We start from the raw sequence: 22249 nt of genomic DNA on the forward strand, positions 1-22249 counted from the left end.
TCCTGTAAACCACATTTTTGTTAGCTCAGCCATAGTAGCAAAATAGTATGCCTCTAGGTCTGGGAGGGCTATCCCACCATTTTCTTTGGATTTGAGCAGAGTATGTTTCCTCACCCTAGATTTTTGGTTGTTCCAAATATATTTGTTCATTTGAAAGGTGAGTTTCTGTATGGACTGCATTGAGAGAGGTAAAGGTACATTTCTATAAAAGAACAATAGCTTTGGGAGGCAGAACATTTTATACAGAACTATTCTACCCATCCTTGTGGCCGGGGTCTTTGAGAGTTCTCCCAACTTGAGCTCAAGAGATTGCAAAAGACATTCAGTGTTCACCTTGCCCATGTGTGTGAGATTACCTGTGAGCCATATTCCGAGATATGGTATCTTAGTACAGTCCCAATTAAAAGGGTATCTTTCTCTTAGTTGCTGCTTAATGGGTGCTGGAATGAAAAGTGACAAAACATTAGTTTTCTTTATGTTAAGCTAATAATATGAGACTGATCCGAACAGATCAATGATGTCCCAAGTCTGTTTCAGAGAGGCAACAGGGTCTGTCAATGTGAGGATGATGTCATCCGCGTAAAGATTTATTTTGTGCTCTGTATCTCCCAACTGGATACCCCTTATCTTACCCGAGTCCCTTATCATTTGAGCCAAAGGCTCCAGACTCAGAATGAAAATAATTGGGGACAGGGGGCAACCCTGTCTTGTCCCATTTGTTATAGAAAATTTTTCAGACATGGTACTATTGACCAGTACAGAGGCAGACGGCTGAGAGTAGAGAGCACGAATTCCCTTTATCATCTCCCCCCCAAAGCCCATTTTCTCAAGTACTGCGAAGGCATAAGCCCAATTGACACGATCGAAAGCCTTCTCGCCATCAAGGGCTATAAACAGACTGGGAATTTTTTTCCTATTGCATAAATGTAAATGGTGCAAGACGCTTCTGGAACTATCAGAAGTTTGTCTATATTTTACAAAACCCACCTGGTCGGGGTGTATTAGGCAAGGAATAACATTTTGCACCCTCTCCGCTAGTATTTTTGCATAAATTTTGATATCTGCATTTAAAAGGGATATGGGTCTATAGTTTTCAATTTTTGTGGAGTCTTTTTCTGGCTTAGGAATTACCACTATTGTGGCTCTTAGCATATCTGTGTTGCATACACCTCTTGACTTTATGAAATTTAGAGTGTTTGTTAAATGTGGGACAAGGTCTTTTTGAAATGTTTTGTAATATTCTATTGGGAAACCGTCAGGGCCTGGAGCTTTATTACTTTTCAAATTATTAATCACAAGAGAGACTTCACCCTCTGAGAAGGGTGTGTCAAGGAGTTCCCTCTGACCTGGAGTTAGGGATCCTAGTTTTACATTATCTAGAAAAAATTTTTATCATCTCCTCTGTAGGAGGTGGACTAGCCCCGTTTTCCCCTATGTTGTATAAATTAGAATAAAATTTCTCAAAGGCCATGGCTATTTCTTTTGGTTTTTCTATAGTTAGTGAATTCTGGGATATCTTTTTTATTAAATGCTTCTTATTTATAGGTTTAAATCTATTAGCCATAATTTTTGAAGCTTTATTATTGTTTATATAAAACCCTGCTCTGTTGAACAGAGTCTTTTTCTCGTAGATATTTATAAGAAGGTTTCTCAATTCCAGCCTAAGAGAATATAACTCGTTGTATTTAGTAAAGTTTTTATCTGCTTTAGCTAGGCCCTCTAGTTTTGTGATTTGTTCTAATAATGTTTTTTGTTTACGCTCTCTTTCTTTCTTTTGTCTTGAGGCCATTTGGATCAAGTGCCCCCTGATGACACATTTATGTGACAACCATAGAGTCTCGGGTGTGATCTCCTGGGATTTGTTCTCTTGAAAGTAATCCATCAGAGTATTTCTTATTAATGTGATATTGTCTGAGGAATCTACAACAAATTTGCTGTATTTCCAGTTGTAATGTCTTTGGTCTAGTGAGGAGATACTAAGTGTTAGCATAATAGGAGCATGGTCTGACCATGTGATGGGACCAGTTTGAAAATCTACGTATAGGTCTAGTAAAGAAAAACTAGTAAATATGTGGTCTATTCTGGTATAAGATTTGTTGTGAGGGCAAAAACGAGTGTATTCTTTAGAGGTGGGGTTTAATATTTTACAACTATCGTGTAAATTGGAGTCTTCCAGCCACTTCCTCAGGTTAACACTCCTGTAATATGGAGCAGAGGAAGAACAATCAGTGTCTGGGTTTACAATACAATTGAAGTCTCCTCCCCATATAATTTGACCTTTGCTAAAGCTAGAGAGTTTTCTCTTAACTTTAAGAAAATTAATTCGACTTACATTGGGGATGTACACATTGACCACAGTATATTCTATACCTTCTAGAGTAAAGTTAATGGCCAGTTGTCTGCCTTTATTGTCTTTGTGTAGATCTGAAATTACCATGGGTAGATCCTTATGAAAGGCAATGGCTACCCCAGCTTTTTTCCTTCCCTCATTATCGGAGAAAAAAATCTGAGGATATTCTGCATTTTTGAATCTTACATTATCGATCTCCAGAAGATGAGTCTCCTGTATCATTACAATATTTGCTTTTAGTCTAGTAATCTCTCTCCACAATGCAAATCTTTTAAAAGGACTGTTAAGCCCATTTACATTAAATGACAAGATTTTCAAATCCATAGTGTGTCTGAAAGTGTAAATGCAATAATTGTATCAATAGGACAGAATATTTAACCTGAGCATGAACCCAAGGGATATAGTATTTCTCTGGAAAATGTTTGCCAGTGCCTGCTTTGCCTGTGTGTAAAAACATATAACAAACTAAGAAAACAGAAATTTGTTACAAAATATAACAAGAAGGTTGAATTTCTCAAGAGAAATGATGCCTAGAGAGAAACTCTCAGTTAGCACGTGGGGGGTGTAAAAGTTCAGGCCAAGAGCCAGGGTTAGCACCTACCAAGGTGCTTTTGTGTAGACCAGGTTGATGATAGACGTCTTGGATGCTGCGGAGAGTTGCTCCTCTCTTGATTGGAGGATGGAGTCTTCATTGGAGGAATACCTAAATCCTGGAAAAATCTGGCACAATTATCAATATTAGAGAGAGCAAAAGTAGTATTCTCCTTAATAACCAGCACTTTCGTGGGAAAGCCCCAACATTTTTTCCACAACCCTCATTAGTGCGATCACACAACATACGAACCTCTGATTGCTCCGGTGATGCCCTGTACTACTGTAGTGCGGGGTATTATCCCTGCCTGTCAGTGTGATACTAATGGCCCCATACACATGAGATAACTGCTGGCCTAATGATCATTCAGCAGACGGCGACCTCTCCTGACTCCCCCACACACAGGAACATTCATATAGACGGCCGGTGGTGATGGAGTCAGTGATGGACTCTGGCCAGATATGTTTCTAGAGCCGTAGTAGAAGATGAAGATGTCGTCCTCACCATGAAGTAGTTATTTCTCCTGTCCCGTGTAATGAATATCTCCTGCAGTATTGCTAATGCCTATTCCAGTGCCGATAAATGAAACGAGAATTAGCATTATGGAAGATGAGTCTATGAGGAACGTATTCAGCTGCCGACTCCGAGGAAGATACTGCTTGTTGTGTGTGACCTAAAATATATAGGATTTATTAGTAGATGGAAAGAAACACGGAATATTGTATAATAATACAAATGGTAATACTAAATTTAATGATCCCCCCCGCTACTCCCGTGCCACCACTGCTTTGGTCGCCTGCAAGTTTCTGTATTTCCTGGTTAGCAAGAATAATTACATTTTACCCTTCGCCACGACAGCACCCACTGGAGGTATCGGATCCGCCCCATTTGGAACAGGAAACCCTACAGGAAAGATAAAAGGGGCGGTCCGCCTTTCCTCCTCAGTTTTGGTTTCCTGTTCCAAACGGAGCCACGATATCCTTCAGGAAAGAATACCTGGGCCAGGCATGCCGCCTGTGCAGTCTCCATGTGAACGGCAGGGGCTGCGGTCCGGAGGCAGCGTCGGGGGAGATTCCACTAGACGGCTCCCCCCTCGTCTGGGGGTGATGACGGGGTCCGGGGAGGGCCGCCCCGTCTCACCCAGGAGAGCGCCGGTAGGCACCGGGACGCACAGCTACTGTGAGTGGTAAGAGCGCCAGTGGCGCAGAAGAAAAAAAAAAAAAAGGGTTTTCTTTTGAAATAAAAAGCGCACAGCAGCGGTGGCGGTGCATAGAGAGGGGGACAGCATGGAGAGCGGGGGCCGCACATCAAAGCGGCGCGGTAGCCGGCCGGCACAGAGTCTCCTGACCCCCCGGAAGTAATGGTTGAACTTCCGGGGCGGGATGGCTGAGAGCGCGTCGGGGCATGCGCGCGGTGATCCCAGGGAGGAGGAGCAACTTCCGGGGGGACGACAGAAAAAAAAAAAAAAAAGAGGCAAACTATTTAAACAGCGGCGCAGCTGAGCGGCGATGCAGCAATGTCGTCCCCAACGGAAGCGCACGCTCCAGCGGGGGATTCTGCAGGAGGTAGCTCCACCAGGGACCGCAACACCGGCCGCAGGAATGAAGCAGGAGAATCAAGGGCGGGGATTGACTTAAAAGATGCTTACTATCATCTTCCTATCCATAATAGATACCAAAAATATCTAAGGGTCGCAGTGGTGTTCGATGGCAAGGTCCGTCATTTTCAGTACACAGCCATGCCTTTCGGCCTCTCTACAGCGCCAAGAATCTTCACCAAGGTGATGGCAGAGGTGATGGCCTATCTTTGTCAAAAAGATACTTTAATCGTACCTTACTTAGACGACTTCCTAATAGGGAACTCGGATACCCAATGTACCGAACGAGTGGCTGATGCAATCTCATCTTTGCAGGACCTAGGCTGGATCATCAATATACAGAAGTCCAGGCTCGTTCCGCAATCCCTCCAGATGTTTTTGGGATTCCAATTGAACTCCATAACCCAGAAATGTCTACTTCCTCAGGTAAAGATTGCACTAACAAAAGAGAAAGTAGAGGCAGCCATAGATAGACCACGCATGTCTCTGAGAGGGGCAATGTCGCTTTTGGGGTCGCTAGATTCCTGTGCCCCTGCAGTCCGGTGGGCCCATTATCATGTCTGCACACTTCAGCATCAGATCCTCCAGGAGGAGAGGCGACATGGTGGTCACCTCGAGAGCAAGATAACTCTAACGCAGGAGGTCTTGACTTCTCTGGAATGGTGGTTAGATGATGACCATCTATCCTCAGGAGTCCCATGGGTCATAGTACCATCTGGTATCCTAACCACCGACGCTAGCCCCCAAGGCTGGGGAGCCCATATGGGGAATAGCTTTTGTCAAGGAAGATGGAATAGAGAGGAAAGAGAATACTCGTCTAATTTAAAAGAACTGACAGCAGTATACTATGCTCTACATCATTTCCTTCCACAGCTCCAACAGAAACATGTCAGGATCCTGTCGGACAACACCACCACAGTGGCCTACATAAACAGACAAGGAGGTACTCGATCAGAGACTCTGATGTCTTCTGCGGCAAGAATCTTAAGCTTAGCCGAAAGCAATTTGTTGTCCCTCTCAGCTCTTCCTATCAGAGGAGAGGACAACCAAGAAGCAGATTTCTTAAGCCGACACACACTTCGGCAAGGGGAGTGGTGCCTCAATCGCCAAATCTTCCAGGACATAGTAGCTCTATGGGGGCATCCTCAAGTGGACCTCTTCGCCACAAGGGAGAACAGACAAACAAAGACCTTTGCTTCCCTGTCTCCAGCAGATCACCCAGACATACTGGATGCCCTCCAGGCCTCATGGAAATTCAAGCTGGCATACGCCTTCCCTCCATTGATTCTCCTACCACAAGTGATTCGGAAAATCAGAGAGGAAAAGGCGAGAGTAATCCTGATAGCACCATTCTGGCCCAAGAGACCGTGGTTCTCGTGGCTACGAATTATGTCAGTGACAGATCCTTGGGTTCTTCCCTCAAACCCCAACCTACTCTCCCAAGGCCCTTTCTTCCACCCTCAAGTGGACAACTTACACTTGACGGCATGGAACTTGAAAGGCACCTATTAAGATCAAGAGGTTTTTCGGAATCATTAATTACTACGCTCCTACAGAGCAGGAAGCAGTCCACAACCCAAATTTATAAAAGAATATGGAAGAAATTCCTACAGTTTCATACAGCATCTCATACAGCAGAAGTCCCGATAGTTCCTATCTTAGAATTCCTACAAAAAGGGAAGGAATTGGGCTTGTCAGTAAACACACTGAAAGTACAGGTGTCTGCGTTGGGGGCGCTGTATGGCCATAATATAGCAGGGAATAAGTGGATATCACGATTCATTACAGCATGTGAAAGAATAACTCCGGTTCACATACCTACAATCCCTACATGGGACTTAAACTTGATGTTAGACGCCCTGACAGAAGAACCTTTTGAACCGATAGATACGATATCCCTTAAATATTTATCATTTAAGACGGCCCTCTTGGTAGCACTGACATCCGCTAGGAGAGTGGGTGATATCCAGGCCCTGTCCATAGATCCACCCTTTTTGCAGGTATACCGGGATAGATTAATATTAAAGCCAGACCCCTCATACCTGCCTGAGGTATCAACAAAGTACCATAGGTCTCAGGAGATACTCCTCCCAACCTTCTTTGAAGATCCCTCCACTCCGGAAGAGCAGAAATTCCACACTTTGGACGTCAGAAGAACTATCCTAAAGTATATTGAAAGGTCCGAGAGCTGGAGGCAGTGTAGGGCTCTCTTCATTTCTTTTCAGGGCTGTAAAAAAGGGTATGGAGTCACAAAGAGCACCATTTCCCGATGGATCAGGGATGCCATTCGTTTAGCCTACTCTGCAAAAAAGGAAGAACCTCCGGAAGACATCAGAGCACATTCCACCAGAGCAATGGCGGCCTCCTGGGCGGAGAGGGGAGACGTTCCAATTGAAACCATATGTAAGGCGGCAATTTGGTCATCCCCTTCTACCTTCTATAGACACTATAGACTTGACCTTTCGTCTACTTCTGACCTAAGCTTTGGCAGGACTGTCCTTAGCACGGTGGTCCCACCCAGGTGATGGTCTCTGGAATCTCTCCAGTGGGTGCTGTCGTGGCGAAGGGTAAAAAGCCGGATTACTTACTGGTAATGCTCTTTTAATGAGTCCACGACAGCACCCGCTCACTTCCCTCCCTGCTAGAAATATCAATATTAAAAGTATATCTGCTAAAGTTGGATAAGTAAAGTTACAAGTACAAGACATTGCCTAATCCTTGGCGGTCCTCCTGGTACTCTGAAATGCAAAACTGAGGAGGAAAGGCGGACCGCCCCTTTTATCTTTCCTGTAGGGTTTCCTGTTCCAAATGGGACGGATCCGATACCTCCAGTGGGTGCTGTCGTGGACTCATTAAAAGAGCATTACCGGTAAGTAATCCGGCTTTTCTTTAGCATCAACATATTCCGCAGCCCTTTAAAATTTAGAGGAAACGTACAGAAAATATCAGACATTACAGAGAAAGACATAATTCAACAGATACTAAGAAGAGTGAGGGCCTTGTTGGCAATCTATGAGGAAATAAGGGGGGCACAAAAAGTAAATGGTAATAAAAGTGCTTGTCAAGTATGGTCCAGCCATCAATATAATAAATAGGGTATTCAAGTAATGCTGCATGAACCAGTCACCAGCCAATATGTACAAGTGCAGCTATGGAGGGCATGTAAACAGATGATGCAAGGGACTAGATTCGGAGGAAAATTCTGGAAGACCAAAATGGGAATAGTTAGATAAGTGAGGAGACGGGATAGGCCAGCCTAAATAAACACATTTTTAGGACTCGCTTAAAACTGTGGGTATTGGGAAATAATTTGATTGCCTGGGGTAGTGCATTCCAGAGAATTGAAGCAGCACTTGAAAAGTCTTGGAAATTGGAGTAAGGCCTCTTTCACACTTCCGGTTTTTGTCATCCGGCACAATGCGGCGAAATTTTTAATAACCGGATCCAGCACCGGATCCGGTTTTGTCCCATAAGCTTTCATGGGCGTCACATCGTGCCGGATGGTTATGCGTCGTGTCCGGTTGTTGCCGGACACGGCATAAATTAGCCGTCCGGCATCTGCAAAAAACGTTCCCTGCAACGTTTTTTGTCAGCGCCGGACCGGCTTTTTCCACAGCGCATGCCCGGACTCTGTGAATGTTAACCCCACAAGTGCCCGGCGAGAGAGAGAGAGATCTCTCTCTGTCACCCGGACACTTGTGAGAGATCTCTCTCGCCGGGCACTTGTGGGGTTAACACTCACAGTGTCTGGGTGAGAGAGAGAGATCTCTCTGTGGGGTTAACCCCACAAGTGCCCGGCAAGAGAGAGAGATTCTCTTGCCTGGACACTAAGTGTTAACCCCCCATGTCTCTCTCTCTCCACCCCCCCCTCCCCTCTCCTCCCCTCCCCTCTCCTCCCCTCCCCTCTCCTCTCCTCCCCTCCCCTCTCCTCCCCTCTCCTCTCCTCCCCTCCCCTCTCCTCTCCTCCCCTCCCCTCTCCTCTCCTCCCCTCCCCTCTCCTATCCTCTCCTCCCCTCACCTCCCTTTCAGCAGCTGTCTCATTGGCTGCCTCTGTCCACCTCGTCCTGCGGCTCCTTTAATAATGTCCGAGCCGTATCGTCTCGCCGCACACACATCCGGTGTCACGGCTGCAGGCCGGATCCGGCGGCCCGGCTTTTCGCCGCACGCCGCCGGACCCCACACACCGGATGTGTGAAAGTAGCCTAAGAGGTTTGTATTATTGAGAATTTTAGTCTTAGGTCATTAGCAGAGCAGAGGGCACAGGTAGGGTGGTAGAAAGAGATGATAGAGGACATAGGGTGGTTCAGAACTGTGGTGCCCTTTGTTGTTGTGAGAGAGATAAGTTTATATTCTATACCTGATGGGCAACCAGTGCAATGACTCACACAGGTTGGAGGCATCTGTGTAAAGGTTGGGCAGGAATATGATCCTGGATGCTGCATTCAGGATGGAGTGGAGAGTTTAGTAAGTGAGAGACCAATTAGTAGAGAGTTGCAATAGTCCAGATGAGAATAAATAAGAGCAACAAGAGTTTTTCCCGAGTCAAAGGTGAGAAAAAGTTGGATTCTGGAGATGTTTTAGAGGTGTAGCTGACATGAGCTAGCGAGTGATCAGATGCACGGAGTGAAGGAAAGATCTGCATCAAACATAGCACTAAGACAGCGGGCGTGCTGCTTTGGAGTTAAGCTACAAACGGAAATGGTAATATTGGGTTTAGGAAGGTTTGTAGAGGGAGGAAACACAAAGAGTCACGTTTTTGACAGATTCAGTTATAGATAGAGGAAGGACATGATGTTATAGACAGCAGACAGACAATTACTGGCATTTCCCACTAATAAAGTGGTGATGTCAGAAGACTGTGTATAATAGGGTGTCATTAGCATAGAAATGGTACTGAAAACCAAATCTGCTGATAGTTTGACCAATAGGGGTGGTGTATAGTGAGAAGAGGAGGGAACCTAGGACTGAACCCTGACAGTCAGGGGAAGAGCAAAAGATACAATGAAGGAGCAGTCAGAATATCAATAGCAGGAGGTCTCAGTTGCTTTGTGTTAGGCGTCGGGTTCCTGACGCTGCAAAGCAGGAATCCCAAGCCTTGCCTTCAGCGGTCTCCCATTCCTCTTTGGCTGCAGAGGAGGCTGCTCAGCAGACTCGTTGATCCCGGCGCTCTGCTCAGACTAGCACTGTGGTTTTGGCTGCTGCTGCCACCTCTGGTCCAGCTATAGCAATGCATGCTGGTCAGCAGCGAGCTAGGGACTAAGTACTCCTTTCCATCTACTGAGCATGCCCGTGGGACAATCTCTCATTGGAGATCGGAGGTCACATGCTCAGGTCCTTCTCCAGCTCGGATTGGACCATCAGGAAGGTCCCGGATGGACGCTGCTATACAAGGCTCGCATGGCCGCTCGGCCATGCGCTAGTATAGACAGTATTTTGTAGTTGAGTGTGTGAAGATGGATGTATGCGTTCTGGTGACTGACTCATTAAGACTCCCTCCCTCTGTTTGTACATGTGTATAGGGTACTGGAGATAAGTCAGCGCCTACAGGTGGCATTGCCCATGTGCCATGGTGCATCCAGTCCTCTGCACCACACTTAGCGTCTAACTGTGCCATCCAGCACAAGGCACTACTATACTACGTCAAGCAGCAACCACCAGTGCGGCGCCGTGCGCAAACATTGCGCTTTCCAGCCATAAGGTTAGGCTGGTTACTGGCGTCCGCCAGTGCGGTGCTGTCTGCACCTAGTGTGCTTTATCTTTAATTTGTGTATATTCAAGCACCACAGTAGCGGCGCCGACCGCTAGTGTCCTTGGGGCCGGGTCCTGTGACCTCAACACTAGCGCTCACTCAGCGGTATCGCGGTCCTGTGAAGCAACAGGGTCCGCTTCCGATTAACCTGGTGAAGATACCCCGTGTGTACTAGTTATACCGCCAGTTATTGTCTGCCATTACCGAGCAGCAGTTGTCATCTCTGCACGGTGGACCCCGGGCTGCGAACGCACCTCTTACCATCTCTTTATTATTTGGTGCGTTCCGCCAGCCCTAACATTATACTAGCGCCAGGGTCCTGCTAGTAATGGCGGACGAACAGTGACTGCAGCGGTACATCCAGCAGCTGGAGGGCAGGTTGGCGGCTCTCAAGCACTCAGCTTCAGCTGTGGATGTTACCGTGGTCACTGTTCAGGCAGCCACAGAGACTGTCTCCCGTGTGTCCCCTGCCATCCCTGTCCCGACTTTGTCCCGCCTCCCATTGCCCGAGAAGTTCTCGGGCGATAGTGCTTCTTGTAGGGGTTTCGTGAGCCAGTGTACCATACAGCTGGAGCTGCTGGCTGCACAATTCCTCTCTGAGTGGGCTAAAGTGGGATTTGTTAATTTCCTATTGTCGGGCAGGGCTCTGGAGTGGGCCACACCGCTGTGGGAGCGTGGTGATCATCTGGTGCAGAGTGCCTTGCATTTCTTGGGCACTCTGAAGCAGGTCTTTTTGGGACTTCGTGTCACCCATGATACCGCGCTCCAGCTGCTGGCATTATCACAGGGCCCGTCTCTGGTCAGCCATTATGCCATCCAGTTCCGGACACTGGCTTCAGAACTGGAGTGGTCAGATAAGACCCTCGTTCCAGTGTTCTGGAGAGGTCTGGATGACCATTTTAAGGACGCCCTGGCCACCAGGGAGATTCCCGCCACACTGGAGAAGCTTATCACCATCTCCACCCGCATAGACCTTCGTTTTTCGGAGCGAAGGTTGGAGCGATCCCAGTGTAGGCAGAGGTTCAGGTTGGCACCCACTTTTGCTAAACCTCCAAAACCTCCCAATCGGGCGTCCGAGCTCCAAGAGGCCATGGGGAATTCTCGCGTGGGATCCAGGTCCCAGACCGCGCGAGCACCCGTGGTCTGTCACATTTGCCGGCAGTCTGGTCACCCTGCCAACAGGTGACCACAGCGGCCATGAAAACGCTCGCCTCTAGTGGCTGTTGGAGGAGGCCTACTAGATACAGCAACATTTTCCTCCAAGCTGTCCTTTCAGGGGAAGCTTGAGTTTGGCTCTTCCACTCTGGCGGTAGAGGTTTACGTGGACTCCGGGGCGGAGGGCAATTTCATGTTGTCTGCCTTCACCCAACGTCATGCAATTCCTCTGGTTTTACTACCTCAGCCAGTCACCATCAGAGTGGTGAATGGAGCGACACTACCCTCTCAGATCAGCCACCAGACCTCCCCGCTGATACTCTCGCTGTCTCCTTCCCATCAGGAGATGCTATCTCTCCTTGTCATGCCCGAGGGTATCAACCAGGTTCTCTTAGGGGTGCCCTGGTTGCGTCATCACTCTCCCCATATAGAGTGGTCCGCGGGGAGAATTCTCAGGTGGAGTAAATCCTGTGAGGGTAGGTGTCAGAGGTAGTGCGTTCATTTTGCCTCCACTGAAGTCCCCGCAGATCTCTCCTCTCTTCCCAAATACTATCGTCAGTATGTAGACGTGTTCTCCAAGAAGGCAACGGAGACCCTTTCGCCTCACTGCCCCTACAACTGTCCTTTTGACCTCTTGCCTGGTGCTGAGCCTCCCCATGGTCGAGTCTATCCTCTATCTCTCCCGGAGACAGAGGCCATGTCTCAGTATATCAGGGAGAATCTGGCAAGGGGATTCATTAGGAAGTCAGTGTCACCAGCACGGGCGGGATTCTTCTTCGTCCAGAAGAAGAATGGAGAACTACGTCCCTGCATCGATTACAGAGGTCTTAACGCTATCACTGTTAAGAATAAGTATCATCTACCCCTGATATCGAAGCTGTTCGATAGGTTGCGGGGAGCGAGAGTGTTTACTAAACTTGATCTGCGGGGGGGCTTACAACCTGATTCGCATCCATGAGGGGGACGAATGGAAGATGGCATTTAACACCAGGGATGGGCACTATGAATACCTGGTGATGCCCTTCGGGCTCTGTAATGCCCCGGCCGTCTTCCAGGACTTTGTGAAGGACATCTTCCGGGATATGCTCACCACCTCGGTTGTAGTCTATCTGAATGATATCCTCATCTACTCTCCAGATATAGACTCCCACCGGAGAGATGTTTGCAAAGTTTTCGACCTCCTACGGGCAAACTCCCTCTATGCCAAGTTGGAGAAGTGTGTGTTTGAGCAGGAGTCCTTGCCATTCCTGCGCTATATCATCTCCGCCCAGGGATTGGCCATGGATCCTGCCAAGCTACATACGGTTATGGATTGGCAGGAACCTCATTCCCTCAAGGTGGTGCAGCGCTTTATGGGATTTATTAACTATTACCGCCAATTAATTCCCCACTTCTCAACCTTGGTAGCTCCCTTGGTTGCCCTCACCAAGAAGGGAGCAAATCCTAAATTGTGGTCAGAGGAGGCCTCCAAGGCCTTCCTCTCTGTTAAGTCTCATTTCGCCAGCGCTCCCATTTTACATCGCCCCGATGTAGATAAACTGTTTATTTTAGAGGTGGATGCCCTACGTCCATCGGTGCTGGAGCGGTCCTGTTCCAGAAGGATGCTCAAGGTCGGAAGCATCCTTGCTTCTTCATTTCTAAGACCTTTTCACCGGAAGAGAGGAACTATTCCATCAGGGACAGGGAGTTGCTGGCCATGAAATTGGCCTTTTCTGAGTGGAGACATCTCCAGGAGGGGGCTCGCTACCCCTTCCAAGTCTACACGGACCACAAAAATTTAGTGTATTTACAAACTGCACCGCAGCTAAATTCTCGTCAAGCTAGATGGTCCCTGTTTTTCTACCGGTTCCATTTCACCCTCCATTTCCTATCTGGTGAGAAGAACGTCCGGGCCGATGCTCTCTCCCGCTCCGTGGTGTCATCGGAGGAGCCTCGGCTGATCGTCCCGTCCGAGAGCCTGAGGACCGTGGTTCCGGTCGCACTTGAGTCAGTACCTCCGGGCAAGACATTTGTTATAAGTTTATATACTCTGTGTAATGGAGATCAGTGACGTGGATCAGAAAAGAGGCCTGAGCTCATAGGTTTTCAGTTCTGTAGTATTTATCAGAATCAAGCAGGTTTACAGATAAGACACAGCAGGGTAACAGCAGATGAAGATAATAATGCAGTGAGCAAACGTACAGACCGTGGAGACGTATGAAGTCCAAGTTGCCAGATCCGGAGACCTGGAGAGCAGGCCAGGCCTGCTAGCAGGAAACAGTCCTTGAAGTGGAGGTGGGTGCAGAGCTGATCCGAAGAAACAAGTCTTTACAATGAGACCAAGATTCACAGGCAGGCGGGGCATCCCAAGGTAACGAAGAGACGAGCTAGGTAGCAGTCCTTCCAGCTTGATAACAAGTCCAAGAACAAGTATACTCAAGCAATGAATAATCATACAGAGCATCCTTATATACAGAGCAGACAGGAACAAGAGAGATCAACATAGGAAATAAGATGGCCCCCGTTGAGGCTCGTGACTCCATCTTGGATGAGGGCAAAAATGAACTAAACTAAGGGCAAAGCAGAAACTGAGAGACAGACATAAGGCAAGGATTTCAGAGAAACGGATATGCAGGCCAAGTCCTTACAACATTTGTCCCTGCCCGTCTGCGACCGGAGGTCCTCTCTTGGGCTCATTCGTCTAGGGTGGGTGGACATTTCGGGACAAAACGGACCTCTGAGCTTCTGGAGAAGACGTACTGGTGGCTGCATATGTCCCGTGACGTCAGGGACTATATTCAGGTGTGCATCTCTTACGCCCAGAATATGTCCTCTCGGCAGCGGCCTGCTGGGCTACTTTACCCTCTGCTGGAAGCGGACAGGCCTTGGAAGATGGTTGGTATGGACTTTGTGGTGGGGCTGCCCAAGTCCAGTGGCAGCACGGTCATTTGGGTTGTCACCAACCACTTCTCCAAGATGGTGCACCTGGTACCTTTCTCCCGGTTACCTTCTGCACGGGGCCTGGCAGCTTTGTTTATTAAACACATTTTCCGCCTGCACGGCATGCCAGACAAGATTGTCAGCGACCGGGGCCCCCAGTTTGCGTCTCGGTTCTGGAGAGAGCTCTGTAGCCTGCTCAGCATTGAGCTAAATCTCTCCTCGGCCTATCATCCCGAGACGAACGGGTTGGTAGAGAGAGCCATCCAGACCCTGGTCACATATCTACGACATTTTGTCTCGGCCAGGCAGGATGACTGGACATCCTTGCTGCCGTGGGCGGAGTTCACTTTGAACAACGCTGTGGCCGACTCCACCGGCCATACCCCATTCCTCCTAAACTACGGCCAGCATCCGCGTCACTGTGCCCATGGCCGTGTCATCCACCGACTCTAAGGTGGCAAACTGGGCGGTGGAGGCACGTGACATTTGGGATCGTACTCAGGATGCTATCCGGGCCTCCAAGGAGAGAATGATGGTTTCCGCTGACTCTCACCGGCGCCCTGCTCCGACCTTTGCCCCTGGTGCTCTCCGCCCGAAACAGCAGGCTGCGGGTTGAGTCCACTAAGTTCGCACCTCGCTACATTGGCCCCTTCAAGGTCCTTGAGCAGATCAAACCTGTGGTCTACCGTCTGGCCCTTCCACCACACTTGGCTATCACTGACACCTTCCACATGCCCCTCCTTAAGCCTGTCCACATGTCACGGTTCTCCGAGTCATCTGCTGGGACATCAGACCTGTCCTCGGACGAGTTTGAGGTTAATGCCATCGTGGGAATGCAGGGTGGTACGTGGAAAAAAGTTTTATTTGGTGGACTGGAAGGGTCATGGTCCAGAGGCTCGGACCTGGGAGCCAGTGGAGAACATCCACGCTCCGCTTCTCGTTGCGGAATTTGAGCGTAGCGAGGCGCAGAGACGAGGGGGCCCTAGGGGGGGTAATGTTAGGCGTCGGGTTCCTGTCGCTGCACAGCAGGAATCCCAAGCCTTGCCTTCAGTGGTCTCCCATTCCTCTTCGGCCGCAGAGGAGGCTGCTCAGCAGACTCGTCGATCCCATCGCTCTGCTCAGACTAGCACTGTGGCTTTGGTTGCTTCTGCCACCTCTCATCCAGCTATAGCAATGCATGCTGGTCAGCAGCAAGCTACTCCAGGGACTAAGTCCTCCTTTTGGTCTACTGAGCATGCCCTTGGGACGATCTCTCACCTAAAGCTGACAACTGTAATTTTACCCTTCATCTTGATTACCAGAGAACCAAGATTGAGAGGGATATAATCCTGCAAATTTCTGTTAATGTAAATCCACAGATACTTAAACTTCTGTACCACAGGTATATTTGCCATACGTGTGTATTAGTGTGTAACCATAGAATCATAGAATCGTAGAGTTGGAAGGGACCTCCTGGGCCATCTGGTCCAACCCCCTGCTCAAAGCAGGATTCGCTAAATCATCCCAGTCAGATGTCTGTCCAGCCTCTGTTTGAAGACTTCCATTGAAGGAGAACTCACCACTTCTCGTGGCAGCCTGTTCCACTCATTGATCACTCTAACTGTCAAAAAGTTTTTTCTAATATCTAATCTGTGTCTCCTCCCATTCAGTTTCATCCCATTGCTTCTAGTCTTTCCTTGTGCAAATGAGAATAAAGTTGATCCTTCTACAATGTGACAGCCCTTTAGATATTTGTAGACAGCTATTAAGTCTCCTCTCAGTCTTCTCTTTTGCAAACTAAACATTCCCAAATCCTGCAACCTTTCCTCATAAGACAGGGTTTGCAGACCGGTCACCATTCTGGTCGCTCTTTTCTGAACTTGCTCCAGTTTGTTGATGTCTTTTTTAAAATGTGGTGCCCAAAACTGGACACAATATTCCAGATGAGGTCTGACCAAAGAGGAGTAGAGGGAAATAATGACTTCACGTGATCTAGACTGTATGCTTCTGTTAATACATCCTAGAATTGCATTTGCCTTTTTTGCTGCTGCATCACACTGTTGACTCATATTCAGTCTGTGATCTATTAGTATACCCAAGTCTTTTTCACATGTGCTGTCACTTAGCCCTATTCCTCCCATTCTATATATGCTTTTTCCATTTTTATTGCCCAGATGTAGTACATTGCATTTCTCCCTGTTAAAAACCATTCTGTTAGTTGCTGCCCACTTCTCCAGTTTATTTAAATCTTTTTGAATCCTCTCTCTCTCTTCTCTAGTATTAGCTATCCCTCCTAGCTTTGTATCATCAGCAAATTTAATCAGTTTACCCTCAATTCCTTCATCTAAATCGTTGATAAAGATGTTGAACAATACAGGGCCCAGGACAGAGCCCTGTGGTACCCCACTTGAGACATTCTTCCAACTGGATGTGCAGCCATTTACGACCACTCTTTGGGTCCGATCACTAAGCCAGTTATGAATCCACCTAACAGTTGCCTTGTCCATTCCATACTTAATCATTTTTTCAATAAGGATTGTATGAGAGACTTTGTCAAATGCTTTGCTGAAGTCAAGATATACTATATCTACAGCATTTCCTTGATCCACCCAATCAGTGATACCGTCATAGAAGGAAATTAAGTTAGTCTGACATGACTTATTAGTTACCCAGGACAGGTGTCTCGGTGGCCTATCAAAACGGCGAACAGTAACTCTGAAATGTGTCGAATTGTGATATGAATGTGTGACCTGGCTGTGGTGTGTGCTTAGCTCATCAGCCTGTTGCAGTAGTCGAATGGACAAGTGAGTGTGAGAACTGGAATCTTACTTTACATTCGCATTCCATTATACCGGTGCTCATGAAGGATATAATGGAACTAGAGCGGGTACAAAGAAGGGCAACAAAATTAATAAAGGGGATGGGGGAACTACAATACCCAGAGAGATTAGCAAAATTAGGATTATTTAGTCTAGAAAAAAGACGACTGAGGGGCGATCTAATAACCATGTATAAGTATATAAGGGGACAATACAAATATCTCTCTGAGGATCTGTTTATACCAAGGAAGGTGACGGTCACAAGGGGGCATTCTCTGCATCTGGAGGAGAAAAGGTTTTTCCACCAACATAGAAGAGGATTCTTTACTGTTAGGGCAGTGAGAATCTGGAATTCCCTGCCTGAGGAGGTGGTGATGGCAAACTCAGTCGAAGGGTTCAAGAGAGGCCTGGATGTCTTCCTGGAGCGTAACAATATTGTATCTTACAGTTATTGTTAGGTTCTTTAGAAGGATGTAGATCTGGGAATTTATTCTGACAGAATTTTATAGGCTGAACTGGATGGACTAATGTCTTTTTTCGGCATTACTATGTTACTATGAGTCATGAGTGCAGCAAGTGGGTGATGTTTATGACATTCCAGTTTACACGATCTGAGAAAAAAACATCTGTACGTTGTATATTGTTAAGAATATGTGGGGAGTTAAATATGCCTATCAAATGTATTATATCATATACTGCATTCCTCCTTTAGCATGTGTATCTGTAACAGAACACCTGACTCAGCATGTGGTCCAGCCTTCTCAGCTGCAAAGTCAAAACTCACCACCCACCAGCTTAGCTAGTATCCACAGGGATTAATCCTGTGTAACGGCTTCATTCAGTCAGATGGGAATTTCATAAAGAGATTTAACCCATTAACAACCGCCGATTCGCCTTTTAATGGTGGCAATTAAGGGTACTTATGCCTCAGCGACGCTTTTTAACGGCGCTGAGAAATGTATAGCGCTCACCAGGGTCGGAATTTCTCCGGGGTTTTGGCTGCCGGGGAATGCTGAGACCCCAGAGAACATGATATGTTTTATTTTTTACCGACCCCAGTGTAGCGGTTGCCGTAATTAACAGAATAACGACGACCCCTGGAAATAAAAGTCCGATTTCTCTCTCCTCTGATGTGATTGCACATCAGAGGAGAAAGAAATGGGGTCCCCCGATTTCCCTCCCCGGTACCTCTGGAGCCATGCAACCCCCGTGAAGCCCCTCGGGCCATCGGCATCTTCTTCCGTGAAGAAAATGGCAGGTGCATGCGCAGTGCGCGAGCAGAGATCTGCCAGCCGGCACCCGGCAACAATAGGACATTTTTCCTATTGGTTCATTTTGATCACTGTGATAGACCCTATCACAGTAATCAAAATAATAAAAAAAGTAAATCAAACCCCCACGTTTTTCATCCCTTTAATTTGGTAAAAATAATAAAATACAAAAAAAGTATTTATTTCCATTAGGGTTAGAGTTGGGCTAAAGTTAAGGTTGGGCTAGGGTTAGGGTTGTGGTTATGGTTGGGGTTAGGGATATGATAGGGTTAGATTTGTGGTTAGGGTTATGGTTGGGATTAGGGCTAGGGGTGTGTTGGGGTTAGGGTTGGAGTTAGAAATGGGGGGTTCCACTGTTTATGTAGATCAGGGGGTCTCTAAATGCGACATGGCGCCACCATTGATTCCAGCCAATTTTGCGTTCAAAAAGTCAAATGGTGCTTCCTCCCTTCTGAGCCCTGCCATGCACCCCAACAGTGGGTTTCCCCAACATATGGGGTATCGGTGTACTCAGAAGAAATTGCACAACATATTTTGTGGTCCATTTTCTCCTGATACTCTTGGGAAAAAAAAAAATGGTTCCAATGTAATTTTTTGGTGAAAAAAGTAAAATGTTCTTTTTTTCCTTCTACATTGCTTTAGTTTCTCATGAAGCATTTGAAGGGTTTATAAACTTCTTGAATGTGGCTATGTGCACATGGGGGTGCAGTTTTTAGAATGGTATCACTTTTGGGTATTTTCAGTTATGTTGACCCCTCAAACTCATTTCAAATGTGAGGTGGTCTCTAAATAAAAATTGTTTTGTAAATTTTGTTGGAAAAATGAGAAATCGCTGGTCAACTTTTAACCCGTATAACGTCATAACAAAAAAAATTGTTTCCAAAATTGTGCTGATGTAAATTTGACATAAGGGAAATGTTATTTATTAACTACAGTATTTTGTGTGACACCACTCTCTGATTTAAGGGTATAAAAATTAAGTTTGAAAATTGCAAAATTTTCAAAATTTTTTCCAAATTTCCCATTTTTTCAGAAATAAACGCAAGTTGTATAGAAGAAATTTTACCACTAACATGAAGTACAATATGTCATGAAAAACACTGTCAGAATCAGTGGGATACGTTTTTTTTTAAACCAGTTATTTTTATTTAGGTTTCAAAAGATTTTAAACAATAAACAGTGGATATCAATATACATGTAACAATTCACATATCTTGTAGTAATACAATCAAAGCCATCCCCCCCTCCCCCCTCCCCCAATACTCCTTATGCCGGGTATATTTGAGAGTCTTAGCAATCATATCACCGCCATCCAGGCGGACCATATTTTTTCGAAAGTTCCTTCACCATGCCTTCGCCTGTAAATGCTTTCCTCTAAATGCATTACCGTACGTGTCTGAGCAATAAATTCCCTCCTGGTGGGGGGTTCCGAATCCTTCCATTTTCGTGCTATTAGTTTGCGTGCCACATACAGCAACCTCGCTATTGCCACCTTGTAATGTTCTGAGACAGGTATCCCATCCACATCCCCCAAAACACACAGCACTGGATTCCTGTCGAGCGTACATGCATAAGCTCTCTCAATTTTGTTGATAACGACCAGCCAGTATGCCACCAGCCGCGGACACGACCATAACATATGTAACAGTCCGGCCTGGTCTGTGCCACATCTAGGGCAGCTAGAGTCTCCCCTCAAGCCCGCCTTGAATAGGACCAGCGGTGTTTTGTATGTTCTATGTATTACATATAATTGGGAGAGCCGTGCCTGCTCGCTTAAAGAGATCTTCGGGACATATTCAAGAATAGTCTCCCATTGTTCTGTTGTGAGGGTACCCACCTCCCTTTCCCATTTACTCTTTGCAGTGAGGTGATTGTCCCCCAGATAGGAGTGTAGTAGATCATGATATATGCTCGATATAACTCCCCTCGTCCCTCCCTTCATACACACAAAGTCTTGTACAATGTCGCCCTGAACCGTCATGGCTCCCAATCTACACTGTGCCCTCCAAGCATGTCGAAGCATATAGTATTGAAACCCCCATACCGAAGGCAAATCAAATTCCTCTCTCAATGTCTCAAAGGTCTTCAGGTCCGTTCCACTCTGCAGCTGGCACACATATCTTACTCCTTTCACCTTCCAATTGCCCATTTGACGCAGCTTATTAAGTTCCGTCAGATGCTCATTGTCCCACACCGGTGAGTACCTAGTCAGCTCATCCACCCCTCTGATCATTTTAATGGTGTCCCATACCTTCTGAATCATGCCTATGGTAGGATATGGTGCTCCCAGTTTCTTAAAGGTACCATCCTCTAGACCCTGGATAAGTGGGCGTCTCCCCGTCACATGTACCAGCACCCGGTGAGCTGCTCCTCCACAATCGAGCTCTCTCCATCCCCTGACATGCTGGCCCTGTACTGCCAAGAAATAGACCCATGGACTTGGTGCGGCCAGTCCTCCCTCTTCCTTTCCTTTTTGCAGATTTCCAAATTTAATCCGTGCCTGCTTCTTGCCCCATATCAAGGATCTGAAGATAGAATCAATGTCCCGAAACCGTTTTTTTGGTAGCCATATCGGCGAATTGTGCAAAACGTACATTAGTTGTGGCATAAGGACCATCTTAATCAGGTTAGTTCTACCCGTTACCGTTAAAGCCAATTTGCACCATGCACCTATTTTCCCTTTAAATTTCTCTAGCAGAGGAACCAAATTCAGACCCGTGAATCGGGACAGTGGAAGAGCTACCCATATCCCTAGGTATTTAAACTGTGAAACTAGCTGGAGTTGTTTCCCCCTCTCATCTATCTCCTCCGCTTCTATTGCTCTGTCCACAGCCATGACATAAGACTTGTGCCAATTTATCTCCAGTCCCGAAATGCTCCCAAATTGTTTAATTACATCCATCGCGCACCCCAGTGTCTCTCCTGCACTTTCCAAAAACAACAGGATGTCGTCGGCATACAATGATATTTTTTCTTCCAGCTTCCCAAATTTAAATCCGACCACTCCCCTCTCAGCTCTGATCTTGGCCGCCAGGGGCTCCACTGCCACCGCGAACAATAGCGGGGACAGCGGACACCACTGCCTTGTGCCCCTATGCAAGTCAAACATCCCGGACTGTTCTCCATTCACCTTAACTACCGCCTTTGGGGATGAGTACAATAACTTCACCCAGGCCATGAACGCGGGGCCGAATCCCATCAGTTCCATGATTTTCCATAAGTATTGCCATTCCACGCTATCAAATGCTTTCCTAGCGTCCAATGACATCACTATTCTCCTGCCACCATTATCAGCCGGCAGTTGCATATTAAGAAATAATCTTCTTAAGTTAACAGCCGTGGAGCGGTTAGGCATAAAGCCCGACTGGTCCTCGTGTATAATGGTATGCGCAACCCCGGTTAGCCGGGTGGCCAGGATCTTAGCAAGTATTTTGACGTCCGTTGTCAACAACGAAATGGGCCTGTACGACTCCGCATCCATGGGATCTTTTCCCTCCTTCGGCAGAACGACTATCACCGCTTCCTCCATTGATCTCGGCAGTGCCCCCGTCACTAAAGCCTCATCAAGCACAGATTTCAATTTCGGAGCCAGCAGTTCCACTAACTCCCTGTACACCTCCCCAGGTAGACCATCAGCTCCCGGTGATTTGTTATTGGGCATAGACAATATTGTACATTCCACCTCCTCCACACTCACAGGTTCTTCCAACCTCAACCTATCTTCCTCAGACAATTTAGGTAGTGAAATGCCTTCCAAAAATTTCTCCACATCTCCCTCTGTGTCCCGTGCTCTCGAAGTGTACAGTGCCATGTAATAT

Source organism: Dendrobates tinctorius, unplaced genomic scaffold, assembly GCF_039654945.1.
Source record: "Dendrobates tinctorius isolate UK_male_01 unplaced genomic scaffold, ASM3965494v1 ptg000164l, whole genome shotgun sequence".
Lineage (NCBI taxonomy): Eukaryota > Metazoa > Chordata > Amphibia > Anura > Dendrobatidae > Dendrobates > Dendrobates tinctorius.